This window comes from Ursus arctos, chromosome X (genome assembly GCF_023065955.2).
Source record: "Ursus arctos isolate Adak ecotype North America chromosome X, UrsArc2.0, whole genome shotgun sequence".
NCBI lineage: Eukaryota > Metazoa > Chordata > Mammalia > Carnivora > Ursidae > Ursus > Ursus arctos.
In genome coordinates this window covers 75,385,273-75,395,841 of record NC_079873.1, presented here as the reverse complement: position 1 = coordinate 75,395,841, position 10,569 = coordinate 75,385,273, and positions in this window count along the sequence as shown.

The window sequence follows — 10,569 nt, the reverse complement described above, 5'->3', positions numbered from 1 at the left end:
CTGGAGTGAGTGGTGGTAAGTCCAGGGGGTGTTCTTCTTGCTCCTTGATGGTGAGGGTAGGAGGAGGAGCCATGGTGCAGGAGGCCCTGATGGTACAGAAGCCAGTTACTCAGGCTGCACCCAAGGTGGTGCAGAACCAGGAGGAGGCAGAAAGAGAAATGCTGCCAGAGGAAGAGAAAGGGTTCCCGGTTTTAGAGTTCATCAGCTCCAACAGGAGCAGATGCCATGTTTTCCTGCCAACAAGGGGGAATAGGCAGTCCATGTCAGGCCAGAGAAGACAGGGAATTTCCCTGAAACAAGGGAGTTTCTGCAGCTGCTTGGGAATATTCCTTGAATATTGAATTTGAATTGAATATTAATTTGTTTTTTAATAGCATATATTTAGTCAGTGGCAGAAAAAAATTAGAATCTCTGGCTCCTAATTTCAATCTAACATTCTATTATTTGTTACATATTTTCAAGGAGGGAGGAAAAAATCCCATCATTGGTACATTCTGAAATTTAGAAGTCTAAAAAGTAGAAATCTATAAAAATTCACATGCACAAACTTCTGAATTTTAAAGCATTTCTCATAATAACTTTATCTTTGTGACAGAGAAATTTTCTGAAAAATCTAGTCACTGCCCATATTTCTTACTAGTCATTTCTGTGAAATGCAGTAAGTACTCTGTCAAATAGCAGACAAAAAAAGATTACTCTCTCCCCTTTGTTCCTATTCCCTGACTGGAAAGCACTAGCAAGACTGAATGTTGGTAAGTTCAGAAGAAGGCTGTGTAGATTTGGTGACTTGACCAGTTTTACTAGTGCTAGTATTGTTGACAGTAGAGGAGGCAATGGTTAAAAAAATCTGGATAGTTCATTGTCTGACAAAGAAGCCATGCTAATAAAAAGGAAAGCTAAAAGGTTTGGGGGTGCCTGGGTGGCTCAGTTGGTTAAGTATCTGCCTTTTGCTCAGGTCGTGATCCTGGGGTCCTGGGATTGAGCCCTACATTGTGCTCCCTGCTCAGCAGGGAGCCTGCTTCTCCCTCTCCATCTGCTCCTCCCCTCCCACTCATGCTCTCTCGCTCTCGCTCTCTCTCTCTCTCTCTCTCTCTCTCGTGCTCTCCCTCTGTGTCTCAAATAAATAAATGAAATCTTATAAAAAATGCTAAAAGATCTTCTACTCTCCTTTAGTAATGAAACTGGGGGGAGGGATTGCCATTTGTCTCAAATGCTACCACGGCTTTTAGTACAAAACTGATGTTCAGAGGAGCATAGTTAGCATGCCTTAATAAAGAGGGTCTATTTACAAATAAGTTTGGGAGATGCTGGATTTTTGTTTTGTTTGTTTTATTCCTGCAGAACACCTCAGTCCCTTGAATGGTATATTATGCATTGTGAATTTCCAATGGGAAAGAGAGGATTCTGCATTTCTCATATTTTATTAGAAAAGTGTTTTAAGTGATTCATGTATCAAATCACAGCTCTGAAATCTAATCATTTTTCCTCTCACAAGTTCTCAATAATCTCTTTCCATTGAAAGCCCACACTATCTATTGATATACCACTTCTTTCCATAATAACACTTGCCTAATATTTTACAATTTAGAAAGTACCTTTATTTCCCAACCCATTCCAGTCGACTTGACGCTTATTAATATAATCTGAGTTTATAGATTCATAATTTTGTGTTATCACAGCTTTTATATTTTTAAACGGAAAACTTCAAAAGTGTTTTCACCCTTTGTCTCAAATTTTCTTTCTATCCACATTTTGAGTATGATATCTTGCTATTAATGATTATTTCTACTTAATTCCACATATTTAACTTTAAAATGCATTTCCAATACGAGTATACCACAATGTTGACATTTCTGAATTCTTGATTTTTATTTCACTCTCAGTTGTCTGTTTCACCTAATACCTGTTCAACTTTTTTAGGTTGAGCACAGGAGTAACATATTTTTAATGCTTACATATATGAAAATACTTTTATTGTATTATTAGTATTAATATTAGTCTATTTATTAGTTCCTGATGCTGTTGTCAAAGAATGCTATGACATAGTTGCTTAAACAACATAAATTTATTCCATCACAGTTCTGGAAGCCATAAGTCTGAAATCAAGGTGAATGTAGGGCTGTGTTTTAGGGACGATTCTGTTCCTTGACTCCTCTAGCTTCTGGTGGTCATTTCTAGGCATTTTTTGCCTCCATCGCTTTAATCTTTGCCTCCATCTTCATATCACTTTTTCTTCTGTGTCTGTCTCTCACTACTTCCTGTGCTTCTCTCTGATAAGGGCACATGTGATTGCAATTAGGGCCCACTTGGATAATCAAGGATAAATACACTCCTCAGTATTCTTAATCACATCTTCTGCCACATGAGGCAACATTCATAGGTTTCAGGGATTTGATGTAGATATTTTGGGGGAGTTCACCTTTCAGTTTAGTATAGTCTTCATGTTTGATTTATTTCAGAGGGTCAATTCGAAGTCTTTCTTCCTCCAAAGTAAGTTTTAATTTTACCATTGCATTTTTTTTTACATTAGTCTACTCCCATATATCTTTTTTCATCTGTTGTATTTTTTTATATCAAACTATTTTTGTCATGCAATCATCAGGTTTTATAGCACAGAAAAATTCATTCTTATATAAATGGGAATCTGAAACGGGTAGTTTCTAAATTTTTCTTCTGTTTCCTTTAGTAATTTTTTTCAGAGATGTACTTTTTATTTGTAGGCTTCTCTTGGGCTACAACATTTTTTTTCATAAACCTCACATATATTTCTTTTTAAAACTTTGCCAAAGTACGATTGATACAGGCCTCCTTGACTTTGGCTCTCCTCATTGTCTATTGAAATGCTATTAAAATCCTGGGGCACCTGGGTGGCTCAGTTGGTTCAGTGTCCAACTCTTGATTTTGGCTCAGGTCATGATCTCAGGGCTGTGAGATTGAGCCCTGTGTAGGGCTCCATGCTCAATATGAAGCCTGCTTGAGATTCTCTCTCTCCGTCTCCCTCTGCCCCTCCCCCCATTCAATGCTCTCTCTCTCTCTTCCTCTCTCTCTAAAATAAATAAAATCTTAAAAAAAATAAGAAATGCTACCAAAATTCTTTCACATTTAAAGCTGGAAAGGGGGTTAATATGCAAATGTCTTAGTCTCATTTTAGAAAATTGTGTGTTGTGCTCTCTCTTCCTTTCAACCATTCATCCATATTGCTTCTTTTGGAATATTGAGCCTCTTTTGCTTCTCCTGGATTACTACCATTTATTCTTTACATATAACCTTAAATAATATTTTCTTCAAGAAGTCTTTCTTGGTCTCCCAATATTGAGTAAGATGTCTTGCCTATATGTATGTGCCTAGAATACCTTGTACTTAAATACAGCATTTGTCATACTACATTATAATTATCTGTCTCCCCAGTAGACAGTGAGCAACTTAACGGGACAAATTGTGATTTGTTTGTATTATATTCTCAAAACTGAGCACAGTACTTAACACCAGTAGGCAAATAATAAGAATTTCTTGAATTGTGACCTTGGCATATGTCATCTACCAAAGTTCCTCTCTAAACCACCAGGGTTTAGTTTGTTACCTCTATTTTAGCTTCACATTCTGGGTTCACCCTGTACTGACCTTTATCATAAAACATATCACAATATATGATATTATAATAACAATAATTAGAATTTATTACACATTTACTGCATGCTAGACATTGTGCTAAACAATTGACCTGTACTATCTCCTTTATCCTTCACAATAACCTTGTAAATTAGTACTATTATTATTCTGTTTCTAGATGAAGAAATGGGCATAAAGAGGGTAAGCATATTGTCCAATGTCACACAGTTAGCAAATGGAAAAGCTTGATTTTTTTTTAAGATTTTATTTATTTATTTGACAGAGATAGAGACAGCCAGCGAGAGAGGGAACACAAGCAGGGGGAGTGGAAGAGGAAGAAGCAGGCTGCCAGTGGAGCAGGAAGCCCGATGTGGGGCTCGATCCCAGGACCTTGGGATCACGCCCTGAGCCGAAGGCAGACGCTTAACAACTGAGCCACCCAGGCACCCTGGAAAAGCTTGATTTTTAACCCATACAATTTAACTCCAAACATCATCCTATTAACCAATATAATATACTTCTCCCATGTTTGCTGCTGTCTCTAATAGCAAACTCACAAAATTCTTAGGGCAAGTATTGCACATTCTTCCCATTGCCTACTATGGCATATAATGTTTAGTAGCTGCTCAATAAATGTTCTGTATGAATAAATGAATGGCATAAAGTAAAGTTCAGATTACTATTCCGTATGAGTTCAAAATATTATTATTTCAGAAAAAGAAAATATAACCTATAAGTTTTACATTCCATACTCACAGAATTTTTTAAAAATCTATGTCTTTGTAAGAATCATTTAAAAATGTAGTTCAGATATGCAGCTTAGGTCCCTAGAGATATTAAATATGTTTATTTCCATCCAGTATATAAATATTTACAGGACACCTAGCTGGTTGGTTAAGTGTCCAGCTCTTGATTTTGGCTCATCTCATGGTCAAGAGAAAGAGCTCCAAGTTGGGCTCCATGCTGGACATGGAGCCTACTTAAGATTCTCTCTCCCTTTGCCTCTTCTCTCTCTCTCTCTCCCTCTCAAAAAAATATTTCCTACTTCTATATATATTTTGATTGAATTTACTAACAGTGGGCCACAACTTTTCACAATTTGAATCATCAAAAATTCTATCAGTTAGACCCTGTAACTTTCAGAACTGGATTTTCCTAGTCTTCAGTAGTCTTTTTATCCTTTTCATAAATTTTCAAACATTCTGCTATCAGCTCATCATAGTAAGGGCCTGACATTCAGATGACCAATACTTTCACCTTCCAAGGTTTGGTTATTATAATATAGGTGCTATTTGATCTATTCACCTCTTTCACAGAATATCAATACAACATTGTTCTTCCTTATACTTCCAAGCAGTTACTATCCTCCAACAAAGGTAATCATTATCTAGATTTCTAATATCATGAAGTAGTTTTGTCACACTATTTTTTCCATTGTATAAGAATGTAATCTTGTAGTAATTACTCCCTATTTCTAGCACTTTCAGCCAATGTTGTTTCTGAGATTCATCCTTAAAGTTACATGTAATAGTGATTTTTTTTTTCATTTTTATTGCTGTGTAGTAATACTATTATGAACACATTAATCCATGCTACCATTTATAAATATTTGGGTTATTTTTAATTTGGGAATATTTTGTACAAAGCTGCTATGGACATTCTTCTATATTATATGGGTGGATATTTTTCTTGGACAAGTACCTAGGCATAAAAATTTTTGGGTTACATAATTAGAATATGTTTAGTTTTTAAAGATATTGTGATTCTTTCCAGAGTGTTTGTACCTATTTACACTTCAGAGTGTATGAAAGTTCCAGTTATTCTGTATGCTTTCTAGAATGTAGTGTTATTGTCAGGATTTCAAAAGTATTCATTCTAGTGAATGTGTAGCAGTACCTCACTGTGGTTTTAACTTGCATTGTTGTAATGACTTTTTAAATATGTGTATTGGCCATATGGATATAGATCAATATCTATCATCTATCTATCATCTATCTGTCTATCTATCTATCTATCAATCATCTATCTAGATTAATAGCCTATTCATTTTTTGCCCAGTTTTTTTTCTCGTGGGTTATCTTTTACTTTGCTTATTTTTCTGGATGCTTGTCCTTTGTTATACATAATAATTGAAAACACATTTTCTAGGGGAGGAGGAGAAAGATGGTGGAGGAGTAGGAGAGCCTATTTCAACCAGTCCCCTGAGTCAAGCTGGATATCTACCAGACCATCCTAAACACAGACGAAATCAACCTGAGACATAAGAAGATACATCTGGATCTCTACAAACAGAACATCTCCAGCACTTGGTCTCCTGGGTAGTCAAGAGTCTGCCCGCAGAAATCAGAAGATAAACAGAAGGGGGAGGGAGCTGCCGAGATTGGGCACCTGGAAGGCAGAAGCCTCCCATGCTGGGGAGAGGGCTGCACTAACAGACTGGTAGCAGCAGGGAAACCAAACTGAAACCAGGAGCTTGAGAGCTTATGCGTGAACTGGGGGTGGCTGGCGGTTTTAGAAGCACAAAGGGCAGAGACAAGCCTGCCCTGGGAGCGAGGACTGGGAGAGCAGCTATGGGGGGCACAATCCGGGATGCTGCGGCTTTTTAGCAGCACTGGCAGAAACGGAGTTAGAGTGGCCTGGAGAGCTCAGTGACATGCAAACTGTGAGCTCTTTGTTATGAGACAGGTTTGGATACGGTCACTACTACTCCGACTCTCAGAGGAGACACAGAAAGCTGCCAGGGAAAGCTGCCAGAGAACAAAAGCCCAGAAGAACCAGTGCTCACTGTGCCCATCCCCCCCCCCCACAGGGGGAAGGGTAACTCTGTCCAAACAGGGTTGCTTGAGTATCAGCCCTGCAGGCCTCTCCCCCAGAAGCTAGGCTGAAAGAACAAGAAGCCCACATCCCTAAGGTCCCTATAAAACAGGTGCATCTTGCTTGGGTCCTGGTCAATAATTTGGGCACTGTACATCCCCACAACCACACCTCACCAGAATGACAATGAGGAGGAACCCCCAGCAAAGGAAAGAAACAGAGACTGTGGCCTCTGCACAGAACTAATGCATATGGATATAACCAAATTGTCAGAAATGGATTTCAGAGTAACAATTGTCAAGATGATGTATGAGCTTGAAAAAAAATATTAACAAAAATATGGCATCTTTAAGGGCTGAAATGAGAATGAATCTGGCAGAATTCTATGAGTGAAATGCAGTCTAAACAGGATGCTCTGATAGCCAGGGTAAACGAGGCAGAAGATGAATTAGTGAGTTAGAGGATGAGATGATAGAAAAGAAGGAAAGAGAGACAGCATGGGAAAATAACTCCATCTTCATGAAAAAAAGCTATGGGAGATTAGTGACTCAATGAAACTTTCCAATGTCAGAATCATCGGCATCCCTGAGGAGGTAGAGAAACAGAGTTCTAGAAGAGATATTTGAACAAACTGTAACTGAGAATTTCCCTAATTGGTGAAGGAAACAAGCATTCGTGTTCAAGAGGCAGAGAGGACCCCTCCCAAGATCAGTGAGAACAGACCAACACCATGACATATAATAACACAATTCGCAAATCTTAGATCCAAGGAAACAATCTTGAAAGTGGCAAGGGGGAAGAGATTCCTCACGTACAGAGGGAGGAACATCAGAATAATGTCAGACCTGTCTACAGAGACCTGGCAAGCCAGAAAGGGCTGGCAAGATGTATTCAGAGCACTAAGTGAGAAGAACATGCAGCCAAGGATTCTTTATCCAGCAAGGCTGTCATTCAGAATGGATGGAGAGACAAGGAGCTTCCAAGACCGGCAAAAACAGAAAGAATATGTGACCACCAGGCCAGCCCTACAAGAAATATCAAGGGGTGTTCTCTAAAAGTAGAAAGACCCCAAGAGTGATACAGAACAGAAATTTACAGAGACAATTTATAGAGACAATTACTTCACAGACAACATGACAACATTAAAATCATATCTCTCAATAAATCACTCTCAATGTGAATGGGCTAAATGATCCCATAAAAAACCACAGGGTTGCAGATTGGATAAAAAGACATGACCCATCGATCGGCTGTCTACCAGAGACTTGTTTTGAACCTAAAGATACATCCAGACTGAAAGTGAAGGGATGGAGAACCATTTTTCATGCCAAAGGACCTCAAAAGAAAGTGGGGTAGCAATTCTCATATCAGACAGATAAATTTTAAGCTAAAGACTGTAGTTAGAGATACAGAAGAACACTATATTATTCTTAAAGGGTGTATCCAACAAGAGGACCTAACAATTATAAATATCTATGCCCCCAACAGGGGAGCAGCCAAATACAACGTATCTCAATAAGAACTAATCAAAATAAAATATGGAGAGAAACAAGGAAGGAAGGAAGGAAGGAAGGAAGGAAGGAAGGAAGGAAGGAAGGAGGAAGGAAGAAAAAAAGAGAAGGGAAGAACAGGGCATCAGTGAGCTATGAGGCAATTTTAGGTAACCTAATAACTGTGTAATTGGAGTCCCTGAAAAGTTCAGGGAGAGAGAACATACACATTATAGTATCAGGAAAAAGAGAGATGAGCTCCCCAGAGACTTTATGAATACTAAAAGAGTAATAAGGGAATAATATAAACAACTTCATGTCACTAAACTACAACACAAATAAAATGCAAAAAGTCCTTGAAAGACATAAATTACCAAAGCTCATTTGAAAAAAATCCTTCTAGTTACTAAGTCTGAAAGCTGGGAGCCATTCTAGATTTTGTTGTTCCTTTGTGTTACCAATATTTCTTCTCTAAATCATTTATTTTGATTCCAACCCTGAAACAGATCTTGAAATAGTCTTCTACTTTTCAGTTCCTACTACCACTGCCTTATTCTCGGCGCTAAAATTCCTTTACTTGAAATATTACAACACCCTCCAATGTTGCTTTCCAGAATAAAATCTGTGGCCCACATTTTCCAGTGTGAAATATTGAATAAATTCCAGTTCATTCAAGTTAACCACATGATAAAATCTAAGTTCTTATTGTTCCATATATGACTCTTGGTGACCTAGCTCATTTACTGTCCCAACTCACCTCTCATTCTAAGCCTTAGCAACACGAAACCAGATATAATTCCTCAAAGACACCAGATTTACTTATGTTTCTATGAATTTGCATAAGCCCATCGGTTGACATGGACTGTTCTTTCTCTTTTTTTTTTTGCTGTCTGGTGAATACTAGTCATTGCCTAAAACCCTGTTCCATCAAAATTCAACAGGTAGTAAGGCCTACAACTTAGTCGTGATGGGAAATCTGAAACTGTTCTTGAAAACCAACCTTAGTGTTCTGGAGCCAAAATATGTAACATGAACACTGAGTTTGGGTATAAAGAACAGCAATAGTTTTAGTGCTTTGCCAGGCAAAAGAGGCTGCAATAGGTGAAGCTTAGTCTTCAAAACTGTAAGCCTGCCAGGAAAAAGGGGCTGGGGTTTTTATAGGGAAATACAGGATCTAGCCAGTTTTGACAGGACTTGTGTAAGTGCTGCCAGCCTCTTAGTGATATTCTCAGGGTGGTACCAGGTTCCTGAAACAATAGGCTAAGAAAGGAGGAGAAAAGGTTTGCAAAAGAGAGGAAAAAAAGGTTACTTAGTTTAAAATCAAGCTTTGCTGAAGGATTAGTGCAGATTTTGATTTTTATTCAACTTTATGCTTTTAAGTGGTTTCAAAATCATACCAATGAACTATATGTACTCTGTTACACTAAAAATCGTTGATATAGCTTGTACTTATAATGGGTCTTTTACCCATGCATGATTTTATACCATCAGGTATTGATCATTTAGAAAATATTCAATCACCAAGTTATACAGATCTTCCAAATATTGACATATTTCATTATACAATATCACAAAATCATCCTCATTTATTGGGAAGCTGTCGATCTCATGGTGGTAATAATAGTAACTAGTTTTCCAAAATTCTAATTTCCACTTGAAACCTTAAATATTATCATTATTGGCAAAAAGAAAAAAAATTCTTCCAGTTATTTTCCTTGAAGTATCAGATTCACTTTACTTGTTTTTGAGAAAATATCTGCCAAATATCCAAGTCTGAGTAACAGTTTACCTATCATTCATTTAAAAATGATGTTCCACAAATAAAGGGTCCTATTGAGAACATAACTTAAACAATTGCACAATTGCTTTTCTTTGAGATAGCCAATGTACTTCATCATGCAGAAGTACTATACGGGCACTTTCATTTTATCAGAGACTATTTAAAAAGACACGTGAACAAGTGTCAAGCTTTAATAAAATGTATAAATTTTACTGCTTTACAGAGGATATTAAGTGAAGCTGTTTTTTGTTTGTTTGTTTGTTTGTTTGTTTGTTTTTAACTGCAAATGCATGGTGCTAAATATACAATGACTAATCTTAACTGTTTGGTCCCAGTACCTTGTTTCATGGCAAAACTACTGGAATTTAACCCATCATTGCCTTTGTACCATCAATGTAAATGTCAACACAATTTAAAAAAAGGCCAACATTTTAAGATCATTATAAAAATAGGGTTAACCCTGCAGATTCTGTGAAGGGATCTTGCAGACCACACTTTGAGAATATCTGTAATAGAAAACCATGGCAAAGAAATATGGTAACTGCCAGGGCCACCATAATTGGAATTTCCAAAAATAGTTGAGATTTATTGAGTACTGTGTTCTAGTTACTATGCTAAGCATTGAGCATGTATCAGTCTACAAAACAGAAATTTCTGAATATAATTTAGTTAATATTTATCCCTGTCCTGATGGAATTTACATACTAATGGGGATAAGCCAATTGAGAGAAGAGAGCTATATGTAAAATTGAGCCATACAGTAATTTAGAACAAATAGTGCAGTTCTCCCTACTGTTACTCTTATTTGAGATTCAAACAAGCAATATATTAGCTAAATCTTTTAATTCATTGTAATTCAATGATACTTGTTTTGCA